General features: G+C 40.7%; 1 protein-coding gene and 1 long non-coding RNA gene across 3 annotated transcripts in view; one reads left to right on the forward strand and one right to left on the reverse strand.

Moving 5' to 3' along the window:
• Positions 1–23,824, forward strand: part of LOC147017507 (teashirt homolog 3-like) — a 279,873-nt gene that overhangs the window by 200,208 nt on the left and 55,841 nt on the right. The window lies entirely within an intron of this gene.
• On the reverse strand, positions 1,235–17,358 carry LOC147017508 (uncharacterized). The gene is made up of 3 exons (XR_015049745.1): positions 17,168–17,358; positions 2,065–2,167; positions 1,235–1,454 (listed from the first exon to the last, which is right to left on the reverse strand). It is a non-coding gene; the product is annotated as an uncharacterized LOC147017508 (long non-coding RNA).

Here is a 23,824-nt window from a genome sequence, read left to right on the forward strand (position 1 = left end):
ACTTCTCGGATTGACATGAAATTTGCACCATCAGTGTGACTACTCGTGTAGAATGTTTTAATGATAATTATGACATCATCGGTCATGTAGTGTGGTAGCCATGTTGGAAAAAAGAAAAAACTTTGGACCTCTGTATCTCTGAAACCTCTCCGTAGAAATAAATTGAAACTTGGCACATGCGAAGTACTCCCCATGTGAAACAATCGTGATTTTTTATGATGATGTCAGAGGTGCCTTTGCTATGACGTCATAATTGCACACGTTATAACTCTACATCCGATCAGTATGAAAATTTTTCAGGGTCACCTCGGGATAAATTGTCTGGGGGAAAAAATGATGATGTCATCAGTCATGTGGTTTCGCAGCCATATTGTTTTTTTAACAAAAAAACTTTCAAAAATCTTCTTCTCCAAAACGGCTGAACGGATCTAACCGAAACTTTACAGTCATGATCCATGAGAGCAAAACATTATCCGCCTATGATGCCATAGCTCACATGGTTTGGCAGCTATGATTTTTTGAAGAGTAAACCTTTAAAAACTTCTTCTCCAGAACTGCTTAACGGATCGAGAGGAAATTTACCCACATGTTCGCCAAGCATTGAGGAATACCATGGAGTTCAAAAATAATTAATTGGTCACGTAGTGTGGCAGCCATATTGGATTGAACTAAAATCTTTTTTTTTTATTATTTCTCTTGAACCACTTCATCAATCGACATGAAATATCACAGTCGTCATGGGGAATAAATGTTTTAAATTTCAATCTGATCAGATGCATGCTCTGGCAGCCAGAATTATTTAATATTTTAATTCTGGGTTCAGGAATGTATAATTATGTAATAATGTGGGTGGAGGCACATCTGGTGATGTCGTGATGTAGAAGAGTGCCCTTCTAGTTTTCATGATCTGCCTCTGACAATTCACAAATGACAGTTGGTTTATATGGTTTCATGTGAACGTTTTCTTTCATCGTGCGACTTAACGATGATTATGAAACACCCAACTCTGCAGAACGTTTCCATGTTTATTAATTATTTTTGGAGATCTGAGAACGGATATTTTAAGGTTTTGAATTCCCAAATCAACGTTTTGATCATCCGTTGTGCTTGCAATCGAGTACACTTCCATTAGGTCCACTCAAGTGCTGCTACAAGATGGCGCTGAGCCAACCCTCCCCCCCCCATCCCATTCCTACAAGGAGATGGGGCAGGGAACTCCTCCCCTCTCCCGCAACACACTGGCACCTAGTTCTGAAATGCCTTTTTTCCCAAAGATGAAGATTTGATTTTGATGGTGCTGGCTTTCAAAAATGCTCCTCCAAGTCTTCTTGTACCTGTTTTATCATCTTGTTTGTGTTTCTCCTCTTGTGGTACCACATCACTGCTACCAGCCTCTCTTCCACTGCAAATGTGCTGGTGTCTGCCATCTTGGTTTAACGTATTACTTGTATTTTCTGAAAAAAAGAAAACAGGATAAATAGATGGTGTCAACAAATCTTGCACAAGCAGCTAAAATGGTGTCCTGGGACTTATGACTCACCCTGTAGAAGGGTTAACAGCCAAAACATCAGCTTTACTCTAACTTAATGATAAATTGCTCACTCCAGCTTCCCAGAGTGTTTCCCACACCCTTGTTCATCCTTCATTTTGTAAAACCTTTTAATTTAATTACAAGTTGTTTCTTTTTGTTTATCTGTACCTATGATGGAGCTCAGACATTAATCCCACAAACAAACCATCAGCACAGAATAATAAAGCAATATGTTAGACTTAGATGCATCATAAATAGACTGGAATAGCAACTTCTCCTGGAAGGATAATAGACTAGCATGGACTTTAAAGGTGTGACACAAGTCAGAAAAAAAGGAACTATTGAGTGAATATGGAGAGACAGTTTTGGCTTTGGAAGTCAATCAGTGGGGTTTTTGGCTGAGATACATATCCGAGTGAAGATCAGGTGGGACATAACAAAGAGAAGAGGGAAATAAAAATGACGTGGGAAAAAGTGGTATGACACGACCATAAGTCTAACACTACCAATCAAACAGCAGTCTTTGTGCTTACCCAAGGGGAATAAAGTATAATGATGCCTTGGAATCCAAGTTGTCAAGAAGCATCAGATGGAATGTGTTCCTTCTTGCAAGAGGTGAGTCAGACTCTTGTAATACTGCAGGCAAAGGATATGCACTTTGTGAGCAGCTCAGGAGTGACAAGAAAAGGCTGAACACATTGAAGAATGCCTCGTCATCATATGGCTTAGGAGACTAGTTGGCATGACAGATTGTGCAGGGCATGCATGCCGAGGAGCTCCAGGGACTGCCTATGTATGTACGGGTGGATTACAAAATGCAATCCAAAAATTTGGCAAGAACACTTTCCTGAATGACATCCTTTGCTAGGCTTGCACCAACATTCCACCCTAAGGATTTTTTTAATAAGAGGCTACTCGTGGTTGCACTTTAAAGAAATTTCTCACGAGTTCTGATGAAATTCTCATCGGATTTCTATCAGATCTCATGAGAAATTACGAGATTTATTTAAGGGAAAACTATTCGTTGACATCAACTTCAGCTGCTGTCTATCAACGAAGAAAGTCTTGAACTTGGCTGCAACGACCATCAATTGGGCTATGAGGCAATGATTAACCTTTTGCTCTTGAGTGAAGACCAATGTGTTGGAGGTCCAGAAAACAAAATTAATAAATTAACATCTAAGTTCATTCAATTCCACAACAATTAATAGGCTGAGAACTCAAGCCATATATTAATTTTAAAGTAAATGTAATCTCAATGGTAAATGTGCGAAAGGATTGTCGATATATTTCGTTTGAAAATTTTGTGATAAAGTACAATTTTCACTTCCCCACTCATCCCCCCACCCCGACTCCGACCACCATCCATCGCCTTCCCAGTACGCAGAGCATACAACTGGACTTAAAAGCTGTGTCAATGAATTCCCTTTGTTTATCTTAACAGTTTTTTGGGGTAAATAGGCCAGGTGTCATGGAAGAGTACAGGTAGGACAGAGTTACAGGTCAACAAACTGCAGAGCAATAGGAAGAAAAGAAAGACAAACACATTCATAACGATAACAAGAGTAGATGAGCTACAAATAGGAATTTAATGATGATGTACAAATTAACTTGTCTTGTCTAAGCTCACCGTGCAATCATTTAATGTTCATAATAATAAAATATAAATGTGAATAGCTAAAGTCTATTTAGAGTAGAATGGGCTTGGAGGTTTAAACGTTTAATTAAGTGTTAATGTCATTAGACATTTAGGAAATATGCGAAATGATTAAACACAATTTTAATATATTCATTGCATCGCCTTTTAGAAGAGAGTATCTATTTTAATGGTATGTAAAATGAGGTGTGGCAAAGGTTCCAAGTGTGAGCCCTTCATTGGAGCAAATGAGGGAAATGTGGATGGAGGAAGGTTTTATATAGTCATGTAAAGGCAATTGGTCAAAGGTCAAAGGTGCCAGATCAAGTGTCCAAGAACCAATGGGCTGGAGTAATGTAAAGAAACAACCAGAGAGTTGGTGTCAAAGCCACCCAATGCTCGCCTGTTATACATTTATCGTTTTTTAGCTCGCCAGTTCGAATAACAGAGAGCTATAGCAATACCCCCGGCATGAGCGTCAGCGTCAGCGTCAGCTTCAGCGTGAGCATGAAAATGTTAAAGTTTTTGGTGCAAGTTATTTCCTTTCTAATGTTTTTATCTACCACACTATTTTTTACTGATTACAATATACAAATACATATATTACTTTGAAATTATTTGGATCAGACTTCACTGCAATGCTTTCTAAAAAATATTGTTAGACTAGTCTTTTAAAAACGATAAATGTATAAATAGGCGAGCATTGGGTGGCTTTGACACCAACTCTCTGGTAGCTCGCCTGTTCGAAGAAGAGAGAGCTATAGCGATACCCCCGGCATGAGCGTGAAAATGTTTAAAGTTGAAAACTTTGAGAGTTCGAATGAGGATAGGATAAATGTATGTCTTTTAAAAATGTGTAGAGTGTGTCTTTTAAAGACGATAAACGTATAAACAGACGAGCATTGGGTGGCTTTGACACCAACTCTGGTTAAAATACTAGCCTAATAATTAATATTTTTTATAAAGCATTGCAGTGAAGTCTGATCCAAATAATTTTAAAGCAATATATGTATTTGTATATTGTAATCAGTAACAAAAGCGCAAGTGAGCACAATATATGCCCGAACAAGAAGGTATATACAGAATTGTACTACTAGATGGAAAACAGCATCCTGGTTGCCATGGCAACTACTTTAGATGACGAACGTATGTCACGACGCACCGTCTCCACAGTCTCTACCTATGTACCAAATATGAAACGTGAAAGTTGAAAACTTTGGGAGTGAGGGTGCGGACAGGAACGGATGGACGGACGGGCAGACAGACAGACAGACAGACAGTCAGACGGACGGACGGACGGACGACCGGTATCACATAATACACACCGATATATATATATATATATATATATATATATATATATATATATATATATATATATATATATATATATATATATATATATATATATATATATATATATATATATATATATATATATATATATATATATATATATATATATCTCGGGCGTATAAAAAAATATATACACCTAGTGTGGTGGAGAAAAACATTAGAAAGGAAAAAATAACTTGCACCAAAAACTTTAACATTTTCACGCTGACGCTCACGCTCACGCCGGGGGTATCGCTATAGCTCTCTGTTCTTCGAACAGGCGAGCATTGGGTGGCTTTGACACCAACTCTGGTTATTAAAATATCAAGCTCTGTAACAATTTCACACAGTAATATGTACATATTGCTTAAACTGAATTCATTAAACATTCAAACAACTTGTCTTCGATAAAGCTTAAAAATGTCCACATTCTAACCTGGGTGATTAACTTGACTGTCAGGTCAGGCCAGATTAGATCTGTGACTTGCTGCAGGTACCATATGAACCTGTACGAACCTGTTTCGTGGTCAGTTTGTCAGTGACTAAACCATCTCCCAACTCGGTTTCCTGGTGAGGAGGGTGTATGGATATGGACACCCAGCAGGATTAAAAACAAAACCTTCCAAAGGGCGGAGGAGCTCCTTGTGAGCCAACGGCCATCCATATCTAGTGCCCAACTGTATCTGCGAACATCCTCCTGCAGTTGCGTTACTTTTTTCTTTTGGAGGTTGGTGGCAGGATTTGCACTCCGGCCACCGTAAAACCCTTCATTCCGCAAAATGTACCACAAAGAAATCTGAAAACCCACTCCGTGGGAGTACCTCCTGTGCAGCTGCTCTCCACAGGGCAGCTCACCACATGACGGGATTGGGGCAAAGTCTTCGGGACCCCCACTCTTTGATGATAGGAGGAAAAACACGGGGTAACCTTCCTGGGAGAGATTGCAGGAGTGTGTGTCGGGGTGGTACTGAGGTGTCATCCACCAGATGGCGGTCTCCTTGGGTTAACCTGAGGTGGTCGCTTCAGGTGGGTGCTTGGAATATTCTATCCCTAAGAGAGGATGATCACCTCTCTCTGTTATCATCTGAGCTCAAGCGTTTCAAAATCAGTATTGCAGCATCGCTGAGGTTCGGGGACCGGATAGTGGCGAGATCATGGTGGGTGGTTACACCTACTATTGATCTGGTCACCCTGTTGGTTACCAAACCCAAGGAGTTGCTGTGGCTGTGTCCAATAAGCTGGCACCAATGTTAATTGAGGTAACACCGGTCAACAAGCGTATTATGAGACTAAGGATTCGTCACTCCTTGGGTGTTGTTTCCCTGGTCTCTGTGCATGCTCCAACTGAGGCAAGTGATGCCACCCTGAAGGATGAATTCTATGCCATGCTCGACTTTGTGGTTAATCAGTGCCCCAGATGAGATACTCTTCTCATCTTGGGGGATCTCAATGCATCAACTGGAAATGATAGGGATGGTTATGAGACATGTGTTGGTCCCCATGCGTCTGGAACTGTAAACTAGAATAGCACTAAGTTCCTTGACTTTTCAAGAAGTCATGGACTTAGGGTGGCTTGTTCATGGTTTCAGTGCCCATAATCTCATCACTGGACTTGCTATTTCAACTGTTAATGTGTGGTAAAGGAGATTAACCATGTGCTCGTTGATGGTCGTTAGAGTATGAACCAGCATTGCAGGGTAGATCAGAGTGCTCAGTTACTCAATAAAGACTACAGGCTTGTTGTAACAACTCTAAAGTTGAGGATAAAATCTGGGAAAATGGTACCATCCCAGCCTTGGCTGAATGTTGCCAAGCTCAAGGATGAGAGGGCAGCTGAGGAGATTGCGAACAGGCTGAGTGGAGATTTGGGGCTCTGGGTGATTTGGGGAATCCTGAAGAGTTGTGGAGTGCCTTGACGACCACCATCCTTGACGTTGCCGGTAGATGTTTGGAACTCACCATTGGGCTAAGCAGCATTTTGTCTCTCAAGGGAAACTGGATACCATTGACCAGTCGCAGGGCTGGCTGAATGGCAGAGCTGAGCTGTTCGGGGAACTGAGGCGTAAAACTGTCCGTGTACTGAGGGTGGACAAGGAGGCATATGTGCGAGGGATCTGTGAGAGGGTCGGGCATCACCTGTGGTCAAGTGATTCTTGTCGTGCTTACAGGGAATTCGCGCATTGCATTCCTCCAAGCCCGTCCATTGGTGAACTGCAGTTAGAGCGGAATGTGGTTGGCTCTTGACAGAGGATTCCGAAGTGCGCTCGGCCGGTTATTTTGAGAGGCTATACTAGGCTGATCTGGCAGCTCTCGAGTTGGATGTCCATGGTGTTTCTGTCCCTATTGCTGACCCTCCAATCAACTGTGATCCACCGTCATTTGTGGAAACACAGGCTGCGGTGAACCGGTTGAAATGGGGTAAAGCTCATGGGATCTGTGCCATCCATGCTGAACTTCTCAGGGCTGGTGGAAATGTTGTACTCATGTCGTTGCTTACAGTTTTCTGCTCTGCCTGGAGCACAGGCATCATCCCAACTGTTTGGAAGAAGGGCCTTGTTGTCCCTCTCTGAAAAGGAAAGGGTGATCGACAGGATGGCGACAACTACCGAGGGGTGACGTTGCTCTCAGTGCTGGGCAAGGTCTTTGCTCATATAATTATTGAGAGGGGTTGCCACCATCTGCTTGAGCACCAGCATCCAGAGCAGTCAGGCTTTACACCAAAGAGGTCAATGACCGTATCCTTGCTCTTCGGATCCTCACCGAACGCAGACAAGAGTTTCGGCAGGAGCTGCTTGCAGCCTATGTTTATCTCTGCAAATTGTTCAATTCAATGAATTGGTATACCCTCTGGAGGATTATTGGTCTTCATGGAGTGCCACCAAAACGGATCAATCTGATGTCTAAACTATACTCTGGGACTGGCAGTGCTGTGAGATGTGGTGATACCATCTCTGACATATTTCCAGTTGTTACTGGAGTTCGTCAGGGGTGTGTACTGCCCCCCACACTTTTCAGCACTTGTATGGACTGGATTCTGGGGAGGAGGTCAGAGCGATCAAGCTGCGGTGCATCTTTTGGAAATGTCAAGATCTCTGACCTTGATTTCGCAGATCATGTAGTCATCTTTGTGGGGACTTTAGATATCCTTTTGGGGGCCCTGAAGGTGCTGAATGAGGAATCAGAGTTGCTGGGACTATGGGTTTCCTGGGTGAAAACTAAGATCCAGGCTTTCGATGACATCTTGGATGCTGCTACCTTGTCTGTTACTGTTTGTGGTGAGGATGTTGAGGTCACAGAGAGATTCACTTCCTTTGGCAGTGATATTCATGTCTCTGCTGGCTGTGAGCCAGTGGTAAATTGACCTCTGGGTCGGGCCTAGGGAGACATTGATTCAATGGATCATGGGGTGTGGTGCTGCCGGTACTGGTGCAGGAGGATGAACGTACAAGTCTTCACGTCCTTGGATCTTCCAGTCTTTCTCTATGGATGTGAGACTTGGACTTTGACGAGGGATCTGAGATTGTGACTTAATTCCTTTGGTACCAAGTCTCTTCGGAGTATCCTTGGCTATTGCTGGTCAGACCTTGTGTCCAATGAGCGGTTGCTGAGAGAGACTCAAATGAGATTTGTTACCTGCATCATCCATGAGCATCAGCTGTGGCTGTATGAACATGTGGTTCATTTCCTGATGCTGATCCTGCTCACTAGATTCTCTCAGCGAGGGAGCCTCATGAGTGGAGGAGGCCAACGGGCTGACCACGTGCCTCGTGGTTGCATCAAGTTGATCAGCTTCTCAAGTAGATGGGGATGGGCCAGTCATCTGCCTGAGTGATGGCCAGACGGAGGCTCCTGGAGTACTGGCCGAAAGTGGCCACAGAGATGCGCTGCTCTTGCGCATGCTCCCATACCTGACCTGACCTGTATGATTAAACTGCACCAACGAAATCCCCCTTATTGTTGAGCCCAATGCAAACCATTTATTAATTTATATTCTACATTCTCGACTCCAATCTAGAATATAGAATATTAATTAATAAATGGTTTGCATTGGGCTCAACTCGAAATTTTATATTCTACATTCTCGACTCCAATCAAGCCTGGTGTTGGCGCAGTGGTAAGGGCAGTGGCTTGGGACCCAAGAGGTCCTGAGTTCAAGCCCCGTTGGGACACTGAATTAATATATGTATGTATATGTATATATATATATATATATATATATATATATATATATATATATATATATATATAATGTGTATATATATAATGTGTATATATATATAATGTGTATATATATATATATATATATATATATATATATATATATATGTATATATGTATCTATATATATATATATATATAAATATATATAAACCAAGTCGAAAACACCAGGGGGTTGACTCAGCCTGCCATCCTTCCGAGGTCGGCGAAATGAGCACCAGTTGTACTGGGCCCGGTGTATGCCCCGGTTAGAATAGGTGTACCATATCCCTGTGTGTCGTAAGAGGCGACCAGGGTTGCGTCAGGAAGGGCATCCGGCGTAAAAACCTATGCCAAATCATTATGCGGACAACAAAACGAATTTCCATACCGGATCGGTCGAGGCCCGGGTTACCAACGACCGCCACCGGTACCGGTGGTCAGCAGGGTACCAGTGGAAATTGTGCTACTGCTGGGCGAAGGAGGAGAAGGAGACGGGGAAGGCGAGTCCGGAGGCAGTGGGAGAGGGGGAAGGGTAGAAGTGTGGAGGTGAGAGTTGGAACTCTGAATGTTGGGACGATGACTGGCAAAGGGCGAGAGTTGGCTGATATGATGGAGAGAAGAAAGGTGGACATACTGTGTGTACAAGAGACCAAGTGGATGGGGAGTAAGGCGAGGAGCATTGGAGGTGGTTTCAAACTGTTCTACCATGGTGTGGATGGGAGGAGAAATGGTGTCGGGATAATCCTGAAGGAAGATCATGTCAAGAGGGTATTGGAGGTGAGGAGGGTGTCTGACCGAGTGATGAGTGTGAAGTTGGAAATTGAAGGGGTGATGATGAATGTCATCAGTGCATATGCCCCACATATGGGGTGTGAGATGGAATATAAAGAAGATTTCTGGAGTGAATTAGATGAAGTGGTGGAGAGTGTATCCAAGGATGAAAGAGTGGTGATTGGAGCAGATTTCAATGGACATGTTGGGGAAGGGAATAAAGAGGATGAGGAGGTGATGGGGAGGTACGGTCTCAACAAGAGAAATGTGGAAGGGCAAATGGTGGTAGAGTTTGCAAAAAGAATGGAAATGGCAGTGGTAAACACGTATTTCAAGAAGAAGGAGGAACACAGGGTGACATACAAGAGTGGAGGAAAGTGCACACAGGTGGATTACATCTTAAGTAGGAGATGCAACCTGAAAGAGATTAGTGACTGTAAGGTTGTGGCAGGGGAGAGTGTAGCTCGACAGCATCGATTGGTGGTCTGTAGGATGACTTTATAGGTGAGGTTGAGGAAGAGAGTGAGGGCTGAACCAAGGACCAGATGGTGGAAGCTGAAGGAGGAAGACTGTTGCGTGAAATTTAGGGAGGAGGTGAGACAGGCGTTGGATGGTGGTAAAGATGGGTGGGATGATTGGGCAACGACAGCAGAAGTTGTGAGGGAGATAGCTAGGAAGGTACTTGGTGTGACATCTGGACAGAGGAAGGAAGATAAGGAAACTTGGTGGTGGAATGAGGAAGTACAGGAAAGTATAAGGAAGAAGGGGTTGGCTAAAAAGAAGTGGGATAGTCAGAGAGATGAAGAAAGTCGGCAGGAGTACAAGGAGTGGCGTCGAAAAGCAAAAAGAGAGGTGGCTAAGGCCAAGGAAAAGGCATATGACGAGCTGTATGAGAAGTTGGATACAAAAGAAGGGGAAAAGGATTTGTACCGATTGGCAAGACAGAGGGACCGAGCTGGGAAGGATGTGCTGCAGGTTAGGGTGATAAAGGACGCAAATGGGAATGTGCTGACGAGCGAGGAGAGTGTGTTGAGAAGGTGGATGGAGTACTTTGAGGAGCTGATGAATGAAGAAAATGAGAGAGAGAGAGAAGGTTGGAAGAGGTGGAGATAGTGAATCTGGAAGTGGGGTGGATCAGTAAGGATGAAGTGAGGACTGCTATGAAGAAGATGAAAAGTGGAAAGGCGGTTGGCCCAGATGGAATACCAGTGGAGGCATGGAAGTGCTTAGGAGAGATGGCAGTGGGGTTGTTAACCAGATTGTTTAATAAAGTCTTGGAAAGTGAGAGGATGCCGGAGGAGTGGAGATTAAGTGTACTGATTCCGATTTTCAAGAATAAGGGTGATGTGCAGAGCTGTGGAAATTACAGAGGGATAAAGTTGTTAAGCCACACCATGAAGTTGTGGGAAAGAGTAGTGGAAGCTCGGTTGAGAGGAGAGGTGACGATCTGTGAGCAGCAATATGGGTTTATGCCAGGAAAGAGCACCACTGATGCGATGTTTGCTTTGAGAATGTTGATGGAGAAGTGTAGGGAAGGCCAGAAAGAGTTACATTGTGTGTTTGTGGATTTAGAGAAAGCTTATGATAGGGTGCCAAGAGAGGAGTTGTGGCATTGTATGAGGAAGTCGGGAGTGGTGGAGAAGTATGTGAGGATCGTGCAGGATATGTATGAGGACAGTGTGACAGCGGTGAGGTGTGCGGTAGGAATGACGGACCGGTTTAAGGTTAAAGTGGGATTGCACCAAGGATCGACTCTGAGCCCTTTCCTGTTTGCAATGGTGATGGACAGGTTGACGGACGAGATCAGACTGGAGTCTCCATGGACCATGATGTTCGCGGATGACATCATGATCTGTAGGGAGAGTAGGGAGCAGGCTGAATCGAGCCTTGAGAGGTGGAGGTACGCACTGGAGAGAAGGGGAATGTTAGTCAGTAGGAGAAAGACGGAGTACATGTGCGTAAATGAGAGGGAGGGTGGTGGTATGGTGCGGTTGCAAGGAGTTGAGGTGGGGAAGGTGGATTGGTTTAAATACTTGGGATCAACTGTCCAAAGTAACGGAGAGTGTGGGAGAGAAGTGAAAAAGAGAGTGCAGGCAGGATGGAGTGGGTGGAGAAGAGTTGCAGGAGTGATTTGTGACAGAAGGGTAGCTGCAAGAGTGAAGGGGAAAGTATACAAGATGGTAGTGAGACCAGCTATGTTGTATGGTTTGGAGGCGGTGGCGCTAACAAAAAGACAGGAAGCAGAGCTGGAGGTGGCAGAGTTAAAGATGCTGCGATTCTCGTTGGGAGTGACGAGGATGGATAGGATAAGAAATGAGTGTATTAGAGGGACAGCGCAGGTAGGACGGTTTGGAGACAAAGTGAGAGAGGCGAGATTGCGATGGTTTGGACATGTGCACAGGAGGGAAACGGAGTATATCGGGAGAAGGATGTTGAAGATGGAGCCGCCAGGCAGGAGGAGAAGAGGAAGGCCAAAGAAGAGGTTCATGGATGCGGTGAGGGCGGACATGCGGGTGGTTGGAGTGTCAATGGACGATGTGGAGGATAGAGCAAAATGGAGACAGTTGGTCCGCTGTGGCGACCCCTAGCGGGAGCAAGCCGAAAGAGGAAGAAGAAGAAGAAGATTCTCGACTCCAATCTTTGAAACCAGGAAAATGAAACTTTCCACTATTTACACATGATTATCTCTTAATCTGAAGGCTTTGATCTTCTCACTTGACAATATTTTAGTCTCTTTTCGGTTTAAATAAATACCAGCATTTTCATTTTCCTTCATCACTGTTTGCAGCAGTTTCATCAAGTCTTCTTTACTCTCTGCCAACAGCTGGAGTAGTATTATCTGAATACCTTAGATTGTTAATATATCTTTGTCCAATCCTGACTCCAGACTCTTTGTCATGCAAGTTTGATTGATTCATAAAGTACTCACAATACAGATAGAACTAGAACAGCAATTGGTAGAGTGCATACCACCACCAGGCTGAAGAGTTTACAATTTGTATCCCACTGATAGGCCAGATGGATCTGCATCTGGACCTGAACCAAAATCGAATCGGCTTGTTCTTGTCATTTACCCAAATAATCAAGCCTGGTGTTGGCTTAGTGGTTAGGGTGGCAGTTTGGGACCCTAGGGTCCTGAATTCAAGCCCTGTTGGCCGCTGAATTAAAAAATACACCAGGAGGTTGACTCAGCCTGTCATCCTTCTGAGGTTGGAAAAATGAGTACCAGTGTACTGATAAGGAGGACACTGCATCAGCGGCATAGCCGCATCCCAACCAATGATTCAACCAGCAGCCACAGGCTGCACTCGATTGAGAGAGACCCAAATAATCCACCAAGTTTTGTCATAACCCGTCCACAACTTTTTGAAATATCGTGTTATGTATCGTTTATGGTCCTACCTTTCACTCAATTGTGAATAAATACTTTAAAAAAAAAAATTTTAATCTCCTATCCAGATACAGATCCAGATCTTCATCAAAATTGAATAAATAGGTCCTTGTCCCACACCAAACCTGTCCACCAAGTTTTGTCCGTGTCTTCCAAATACCGTTTTGAGATATCCTGCTCACAGACAAACAGACAAGAGTGAAAACATAACCTCTATCCACCTTCGTAACAAGTAAGTGAAGAGAATTAACCACAATTTGGGAAATTAAATAATTAAAATAAAACTCGCTTTCGATTCCTACCAACCTCTAACTTGCCACGTGTCATTTCGAAATATGCCCCCTGAGGGATTTTTCCAATTCCCTTTTCCAATTCCAAACCATTCTGTCTCTCAATACTCTGTTCTTCCTGTGGCTCCTTCTTCTTTAGTGTACAGGTTTCTCATGTGAAGTAAATAAACATTAGAGGTGACAAAAATTGGCTTGGCCGTTAAATGCCTGTGTACGTAATTAAATAGTCGGGAGGCCAGGGAAAATCCTGTTTTTTTATTATTTTTTACTTCTGTACATCTACACTTTATGTTATGTACAAGTAAACTTTCAAGTTATATGAAATGTACATGTTCACTTTCATACACTCAACATCACCTTTGAGTTTATCTACATTTTAAAAACTAAAACAACGTGTTGAAAATTGAACAGGATAAGTTTTCATTTCAACAAAAAATAGTTATAATTCATATTTGAAGTCTTTAATTAAAATAAAAAAACTGTCTTTTATCAGCGTTTTGTATGTACTGTACGCTGTTCAGATGTCCAGGGTTGTGTTCACGAGCGCTTGCAAAGCCAGACGTTCCTCATGAACAGTTTTGAATGGAGTGCTTGCTTAAGTGCTTAAGCCACTTGGTTCTACCAGTAACGTGGTAATTGAACACACCCCAGATCCTTAACATGCCGACGATGATAAACATCGATACCATGACTGATTTCGGCCATATCGATGAATTTGTCACTCAGGGGGCATATTTCGAAATGACACGTGGCAAGTTAGAGACGATGAGGCAAGTTAGAGGTTGGTAGGAATCGAAAGCGAGTTTTATTTTAATTATTTAATTTCCCAAATTGTGGTTAAAAACTGCGAAAATTCCTTTGTGAGAGGAATGAGGGGGAGGGTGAGAGTGGGAGGAGGGAAAGGAAGGGGTGGGGTGAGAGTCTGGAGGAAGTGGGTGAAGTAGGAGGAGGAGGAGGAGGAAAGGGAAGGGGTGGGGTTGGCATCTGGAGGGAGGGGAATGGGTGGGAGTCTGGAGGGAGGAGGGTGAGGTGGGAGGAGAAGAGAGGGGAAGGGTTGTGATGAGGGAGAGGAACGGGTGGGAGGAAGGAGGGGAAAGGGTTGGTGAAAGGACCCGGTGTTGCCCGGCAACACTGGGTACCCCTGCTAATCTACGTAATAAAGCAGGACTGTTGTCTGTCCATCCCTGAACTACTCCCTCAGTTTTTGGCTAGCCCCACCAAACTTTCTGTGGAACCTTTTGGGGGTCCCAGCAGGTCTCCTTAGGTGGGTGGGAGGTTTCATAAACTTATTAATACATTTATGATTTTGAGTTTCCAACCATACGAAGCTGCTCTCTCCGCATTTAAACACCTGCATGGGTTTGACATTCGCAGTTTTTCCATTTACTGCATGTGGAAACATTCCTTGGTTCGGTAATATGTCAATACCATTGTGATTTTGAGTTTCCACCTGAACGATGCCGATCTTTCTCCCAAAAATGGAAAAAAACATGAGGAATCCAGTCTGTCAATAAGTTTTGCAATTAATTAAATTGTCCACATGCAGACACATTAGGGGGCTCGGCATTCGCCGTTTCACCATTATCCGTGTATGGACTTTTCCATCAACATCACACCACATTCTTTCAGACTTTTTGCTATTTTTCTGTAGTAACTCATTTAATTCATCATTGCACGTAAGAGCCAATCCACAGTCAACACCATCACCATCGTCATTGTTATCAGATTCATCATTATTATATTAAAATGCTAAGCCATATATTGTGGACGTATCTCCTCCAAAACTGCTGGATGGATTGTCACCACTTTCAGCATGTGGGTGCTCTGTGGTCTAATGAACAGCATGGGCTATGTGAGATCGCGCCAGACGGACAGGTTTGGGAATTTTTGGCGATTTTCTAATTTTTACATTCGTTTGCATGGCGATGTGTGACGTCACCGCTGAGGCATAATGACGTCATGACATCATTGGTCATTCGCTGACGTCATTACGTCTGTCATCAACAGACCGTCACCGCTGAGAGGCGTAATGCCACTCCTAGAAAACAGTGTCTGCAATGTAAAACCCTCTTCTGCACATGCTGACTACCTCAGAAGGTGAATTTGACACAAAAAAATGTAACAAGAAACATTGTATATAATGAAATTCTATAAATCACATTGTAAACACTGGATATATTGACGTCTTAATGAACCCTCACTTTAGAAACTTCGCGCGCAGCGCGGGTTTGGCTAGTCATCATTAAAGGTCATTGATTTTACACAGTACCACTCCCACAGTTTTTGGGACTGCTGCGCAAAATTTTCTGTGCAGCTTTTTGGGTCCCTGCACGTGTCCTGAAGTGGGTGGGAGTTTTCATAAAATTTCTCAAAACATTATTTTTTTGGGAGATTGTGGCCTCCCACCTGTGTGTAGCACAGGTACCTTGCTAGTAATCGATAAAACAGATTTACACCTTCCTTTGATATTCCCTTGCTTTTTCCATGATCCACCTCAGATTTGTGATTTGACTGCTAGTACCTTTTCCTCTTCTGAAACCTGCTTGCTCAACAGGCATGTCTCGCTTCATGATGTCTTCTATTCTGCGTTGAATGATCTTTAGTAATATCTTCCTGGCATGTGAAATCAAGGCAATGGTCTGGTTATTTGAACATTCTCTTGCATCCCCTTTCTTTGGCAATGGTATGTAGACTGACAGCTTCCACCTTTTAGGCCACACAATCCTGCTCCAGATCTGTGTAGAGATAGGTGTTAAAATTTTGATTGCCTCCTTCCCAACTACCTTGAAGAGTTTGATTGTAATTTTGTCTGCACCTGGTGCTTTTATATTTTCCAGATCTTTCAAGGCTCTACGTACCTCATATTCTATCACTATTGGTTCTTACTCATATTCTCTTCCTTCGAAGGTTGCCATCATATTGTTATCTTGTTCGGATCGAGTTTCGGTATCGTAGTTCCATCTTTCTTTCACCTGTGTTTATTGTGTCAGATCTTTTCCTGTTCAACCCTCGAGGAAACAATCCGAGACCTAAACTTTCCTCTGGTCTCTCTGATCTTAAAAAAATATATATATATATCTTGGTTTCCCCACTCTGTTGTCACTTTTTATCTCTTTGCATGCCTCTGAAGTAGCTAACTTTATCATTCCTAGCTTGTCGTTGGAAGTCGGCAATTAGCCACTTAATGTACTGTCTTGATGCACCTTTGGTTTTCATCCTTCTTCTGTCTGCAACATTTATTTCTGACAGCCATCAAGTCTTCTTTCTGCTTGCTTTTGGGATGTTGTTTTTGACCTCTTCTTTTACAATTTCTTCAACCTTTTGCCACAATTTGTTCTGTTGGCATTCAGTCAAACAAATCCAGCTCTGCAAAACGTTTTTTTTTCTTTTTACCTTTTTTGAATATTACTACCCCACTCACGTAAAGTGAAAAATGGGGTTAAGCAATCAATTATTGTCTATCTATCCACCTGTCCCTCTGTCTTATCAGTTTATGATCGAGGAACAACCTATTTAAAATGAATGTTGTAATATTATACAGCGATTACAAACTCAGTTGGTGCAGGAGAGATTGGCCTTCGATAAGACCAAAAAAGTGCGACGAAGCCAGCCGTCCATGTGGACATGATGGTGAAGCCCACCATGCTGCTGCCCAGCACCACAGATATTGACTCCACAGATGATAGCGATTGTGATGTGCCGACCTCCACCATTGCTGCTTTCCTCAAAACGTCTACTAATAAGTTCCAGACCATGATAAAGGAGGCAGTCGACTCCACTATCAAACATATAAAGAGGTTTAAAGTGAATTTAGCAAAGCTGTGGAATATGAGGGTCAATGCATCATGGAATTGGAGTTGAAAAATCAAAAGCTCGAGAAAAGGATGCAAAATATGGAGGAAGAAATTAATAATTTGCAAAAAGGAATGCAAGAACATCGTGAATAAATAAATAGGGCAGAGAGATTATCCAGACGTAACAACTTTTGAATTGTGGAAATAAAGGAAACAAACCAGGATCAAGCAGAGGATTGCATCAAGATCACCGAGGGAATTCCCTTAGACAAATTTGCCGTTACAGCGGATATCAAACATGTCCATCGAGACTGTGCGAAAGTCGAGAGACCCCACCACATCCTTGTGAAATTATTTCCTTCCGGCACAAAGTGGAAATCATGATAGGAGCCAGCAAGGTTCTCAATGGAGGGCATTTCTTCATTGCCAATGACCTGTCAAAATTTACCTCGAGGAAAAGCGGAAATGGGCCAAGGAAGTTCAAGCTCTATACAATGCAGTGACAAAATTTTACTTTGTGGTTGGGAAGTGGAGGGAAATGGAGGGCAACCTCATGTTTTTACTGTGATTGCTGCAATGATTTTAGTCAATGCCTATCGCATGCTGTGAACAACTACACCAAATGATGCAGCCCAGTAAATTCCCTAGCCAAATCCGAAGATAAACAATTTGCATTGAGGTTTGATCACTATGCCATTTTTGATTCATTTCTAAGTAAGCAAAGAAGCAACATGCAAGACGTCTTCAATGTAAACATGAATTTACCGCTAGTATTAATGCAGCAGTGTTCTCTTCTCCTTCCTTCTCCCTTCTCCCCTCCCCACCTTCATTTTATACCTCCTCCTTCTCCCCTTACCCCTGTCTCCCTTTTCTCACTCTTCCCCCTTTCTCTCTTTCCCCCACCCTCTATTTCTTTTCACTCTCTCTTTCTCCTCTTCTTTTCCCTTCCTTATTCTCCAACCAACTCTCTCCCTCTCCCTCCCTTCTCTTCCTCTATGAATTGTATAACGTTTAAACGTATTGTGAAAGTATAGAAAATACAACAAAACATTGATTGTCAGTAGTGTTTACCACAAGAGTTCAATTCCAACTTTGAATGTCAAACTGAAATCTTTAGTTTGTTACATATCAATGCTTGCAATTTAGGGAAAATTTATGAAAATATTCATTTACATTTATCTTCGCTTGATGTTGATTCTTTTTTAAAAATTTGCAATAGGTATTACAGAGACCTGGTGAAATGAAAATTCTCCCAATATTTATAATATTGATGGTTACACCTTTTTGATTCTGATGGGAAAATTTAATGGGGATGGGGCTTCGCATTGTACGTTTTAAGTTTAACGTCACATACACTTAGAGAAGATATTACTTTCCTAAATAATAGTGCTGAATTAATGTATTGAAATAGATATATGTGAAGGCAAAAATATTATTTGCACAATAAATAGGCCTCCAAGCAGTAATATGGAATTGTTTAAGGTGATGTTGAATCTTTGCTATGTAACTTGAATAATGAAAATAAGGTATACTTGATGGGGGATTAGATTAATTATTGATCTCCTATTCAAAAATAGTCACTCAACTTGTTTCCGCAACTTGTTACATTCAAATACTTTCTCTGCCACAATTGATAAACAAACAAGGATTAATTCACCATCATCATCACTAATTGATAACATTAATTCAGATTAAGGACATATCCAAGCTGGATATGGCAGATCATCTGTACAGCGAAATATCAGACCACTTGCCCATATTTTTTTTATTAAATAGTACTGTTGATTACCAAATGAAACAAAGAAAGAAGACAAAATACGCAAATTCACGTGAGATAATATTTCTCATTTAAATAATGATTTGAAATCAGAAAATTGGGATGAAGTTTTGTCATGTAATGACACTTAATTATTTTGGACTCAATTTTGCTTTTATCAGAAAACAAATATTCCACAAGGTGATAGTAAAATGAGAATGGTAGATCCTAAGAATCCTTTGAAATCAAAAAGGAATTATGAAATTAATCAATAAAAAACTAGTTTTACAAGTTAAGTGTACGACACCCCAATAATGTAAATGTAAATTGTGAACAAGTACAAAAAATGCAAATATATTAACACCATTTATTGGACTTTCAAATAGAATATGCTGCTCAAGGTAATTTAATAATGACAAGGCAATGTCCTCGACCTGGAAACTTATTAATGATGTATGCCTACTTGAGAAAGGGAAGAAAACACTAAATTTACAAACTTTTGTTTTAAATAGGCATACACTTGAAGGCTCGAAAAATATAAGCAATTATTTCAATAGTTATTTTGTTGGAATTGGTCCAAATCAGGCCTTAAAAATTGATATGAATGTGACTGAATTTATGAAATACTTCACACATACACAGATTGAATCTATTTTCTAAAACCAATCGAGGGCTTTGAGATACTGGACATTGTAAGGTCAATGAAATAGAATCATTCTGTTGGTCCTAATGAAATCAGTACAAGTGCATTAAACCAAATTGTAGGTCCCATTCTTACTCCCCTAGTGCATATTTTTAACCTCTCACTATCTTTAGGTATTTTTCCAACTCACTTAAGAGTCGCAAAAGTTATCCCAATATGTATGTGTGTGTGTGTGTGTGTATATATATATATATATATATATATATATATATATATATATATATATATATATATATATATATATATATATATATATGACTCCTCTTCTATTTGTAACGATTGACCAACATCAATTTCACCTGTAGTATATCCAAGATTCTAGAAAGAATTGTTTACAATAGGTTATACAGTTTTCTTGCTCAAAATGATTCATGAAATTTTGATCAATATTGCTTTAGAAAGCAGCACACCACAAATTTAGGACTTGCACAATTATATGAAAGAGTTGTGAGTGCCTTGGCAGATCATTGACATGTTATTAGTGTTTTTATGGATCTTAGCAAGGCTTTTGATACTCTTAATCACACTATCCTTTTATGGAAATTTCAATGTTATGGAGTCAAAGGGATTGCTCTTACTTGGTTTAAAAATATCTATCAAATAGAAAGCAATAAACATGTTATGATTCCACTGATTCTGAAACATTACTTATAAAATGTGGAGTTCCTCAAGACTCCATATTTGGTGTACTTCTGTTTTTACTTTTTGTAAATGATATCTCAAATATGTCCACTCTATTGCAATATACTCTTTTGGCAGACGATACAAATGTTTTTGGTTCCCACTCAAATTTTTCTACTCTTATCAAAATCCTAAATACTGAATTGCCAAAACTTTGTGTGTGGTTTAGAAGTAATAAGTTGTCTTTGAAACTAAAGAAGACAAACTTTATTCATTTTAAGAGTTCCATACAGCTAAATAACATGCAATATCCTGATATAAAAATTGATGGTATGTCACTTGAAAGGAAAACAAGTAAAAAGTTACTCAACATAATTATAACTGAATATTGGACCTGAAATGACCACACTCAACATACATCTTCAATCTCACATAATAGCGACACACTCTGTAAATTTAAATATTATTTGCCTCTTTATGTTTTATTTACATTGTAGAATTCCATAATATCATATTATAATACGATTTAAGCAAATTCTGTATGCTCTAGTTATACTATTCTGTTTCTACAAAATAAAGCAATTCACAGCTGTATTGGTGCTGCTTTCCATGGCCATTCAAATCCTTTATTTTCTCAGATGAATACACTGAAAATAAATTATATATATATATATATATTTTTTTTTTCCAGAAAATACCCTTTTCATGTTCCGACTGAATTTTAGTCAACTGCCCATCTCGTTTTCCTATATGTTCCAATTTAACAAAGAGGTTCACTTCTCTCCCATAAGACATTCCAATAAATATCACATTTTCAATCCAAAAACTGTAATGACCCATAAGGTTGTGTATAATGGTGGTTATGCCTGATGCTGGATTTAAGGTTAGAGTGGTGGGTTTGAGATTTTAGTGATCCTGAGTTCAAATCCCACTCAGTTGTTGAATTAATACCAGGTGGGGTTGACTCAGCCTGTCCTCCTTCTGAGGTCAGCAAAATGAGTACAAGCTTGCTTGGATGATCGAGCTATTTGAGTATCATGTATCAGAGTGGCGACCCATCCAGGACTGTGCCCAATAGCCCAGGAGATTGTTTCAGCAGCACTGATGCTCTGTACAGAGTATGGTCCCAATTGATGAATGGATGAGGGTGGTTGGTGTTTAAGACTGCTTCAACAGTGTAAACTTCTGGATTTTTTTTTTAACAATCTTTATAAAATCATTATTGTATTAAAATTGAAGGATAGACTTGAATACTGCATGGGTTATCATGTTCTATGAACACTCTTTGAATTGGGGTTAATTTCTTATTATATTTTAAGATATTGCATTTTTAACCAAATTTGAAAAAAAAATCCCTTCTTTCATGGAATAGGGGTTGCAGATAAAAGATGTCTGCCTACCTTTTTCTTCATGTTATTTGTGTTGCCAACCCCTGCAGTAGGGTGACCATCCCCACTAGACCATCACCACCAGATGATGCACCCTATACTTAGGTCACATTACATTGAGGAGATATTTCTCTGAAGGCCATCAGCCTGCATCATGGTGACCCTCAAATAACTTATCTGGCAAAAGAACAGACAGGAAAGTATCCAGACAGGAAAGTAGGAAGTTTTGATGATTGGAGTTCAATGTCAGTTCAATATATATATATATATATATATATATATATATATATATATATATATATATATATATATATATATATATATATATATATATATATATATATATATATATATATATATATATATATATATATATATGACAGTCAATAAGTAACCTTAAAATGGTGATATAAATTTGAGAATGTAATGTGTGTCGTTGTAGACGACATATTTTATCTTTGGATAAGAGTCATGTTTTGCATTTTAGATCTGGCAACGTTGAGCGTATGATGTCAGTAGAGCAGTTCCAAGATGGCGGCTCCTTTAGAAGCATTCACCAGGGAGGAGCAATATTCTGTCATCTGTTTGTTGGGAAATAAGGGTGTGAATCCCAGTGAAATCAATCGCAGAATGAAAATGCAATATGGTGATGCATGTTTATCACTACAGCAGGTGTACGACTGGGACAGGAAGTTTAAAGGTGAAGTTATTTCTGTTTGAGTGTGAGTTATCTCGGCAACCACCTCGCAGACACTTTGTGGAACCCCAGAATGTAGTGAATGATATGGTGTGCTGAGCCATGGCTAGTGTTCAATTCAAAGACCACTTCATCCAGTATAATGTGACGGTTTTCCCTGAGCACATGCTCAACTTCTGCAACCATTTCCCCTGTGTGAGGCCGGCCCGAGAGAGCAGCATCTGCCACACTGGACACTCCACTTTTAAACTTCCTGTCCCAGTTGTACACCTGCTGCAGCAAACATGCGTCACCATGTTACATTTTCAAATCTGTGATGGATTTCACTGGGATTCACACCCTCACTTCCCAAGAAACAGATGACAGAACGTTGCTCCTCCCTGGTGCATGCTTCTAAGGGAACCACCATCTTGGAATTGCTCTGCTAACGTCATACGTTCAATGTTGCCAGATCGAAAACAGGCAAAACATGACTCTTACCCATAGATGTAACATATGTCATGTACAACTACACACATTACATTCTCAAATTTATATCGCCATTTTAAGGTTACTTATTGACTACCCCTCATACACACACACACATACACACACACACACACACACACACACACACACACACACACACACAAATAAAAGCCTGCAAAAAATGATGGGTTGGAATTTTTTATTCGAAATATTCAAAGAGACTGGAAGATATGATATTTCGTAACAAGAAAAGCATATTTTAAAACACTACATGTACAAATGTGATCTGATTTCCTTTATCTTTTGGGACGTTTCGTTTCGATGGTACAGCCTCGTGAGCACGTCAAAGCTGGAAGCCTTGGCCTAGCATCAGGTGTGCTTCTACCATCTTTATTTATAAGACATACTATGGACATAAATGAACACTCATATTACTCTGCATGCGTTACACATTATGTGCAGTGAATTTCACCTCCCTGCACCTTGTATTTATTATTTTTGAAACGTTTCTGTAAACTGCTCTTGAGGCTCGGTTTGCAAGTCACAATCTACATTTCCAATAGAAAAAACGTAATTACTCTTTTATGAAAAAATGGTTTTCAAGTTTTTTTTTTAATCTTGAAAAATAGACCTTAATGAACACACAGTCATTTTAAAAGATTGGCCTTTAAAACCATACTCAAATCGTCCTTGTGAATGGGAAAGACAAAAACAAAAATACACATTGTGTTTTATACGCTATACTTGCTAGTATAAAAGCCTGTCACAAATGATAGGTTGGAATTATTTTATTTGAAATATTCAAGGAAACTGGAAGATATGATGTTTTGTAGCAAGAAAAAAACATTTCTTGCGACGAAGCATCACATTTGTACATGTAGAAACACTACATGTACAAATGTGATCCGATTTTCTTTATCTTCTGGGATGGTTCATTTCAACACTACAGCCTTGTGAGCATGCCAGTCGGAAGCCTCGGCCTAGTGTCAATTGTGCTTTTATCGTCTTTATTTATTAGACATCCTATGTATGGAAATGAACACTCGTTATACTCTGCGCTCATCACACATCATCTGCAGCAAATTTCACCACCATCCACCTTGCATTTATTATTATTTTTAAACACTTCTGTACACTGCTTGTGAGGCCCAGTTGCAAGTCACCGTCTACAATTCCAAGAGAAGAGAAGCAATTAGTTTGATGAAAAATGTTTTTCGAGTTTTTTTATCCTGAAAAATAGACT

The sequence above is a fragment of the Eptatretus burgeri genome, chromosome 11 (assembly GCF_056783735.1).
Source record: "Eptatretus burgeri isolate ZD-2024b chromosome 11, Ebu_testis_v1, whole genome shotgun sequence".
Lineage (NCBI taxonomy): Eukaryota > Metazoa > Chordata > Myxini > Myxiniformes > Myxinidae > Eptatretus > Eptatretus burgeri.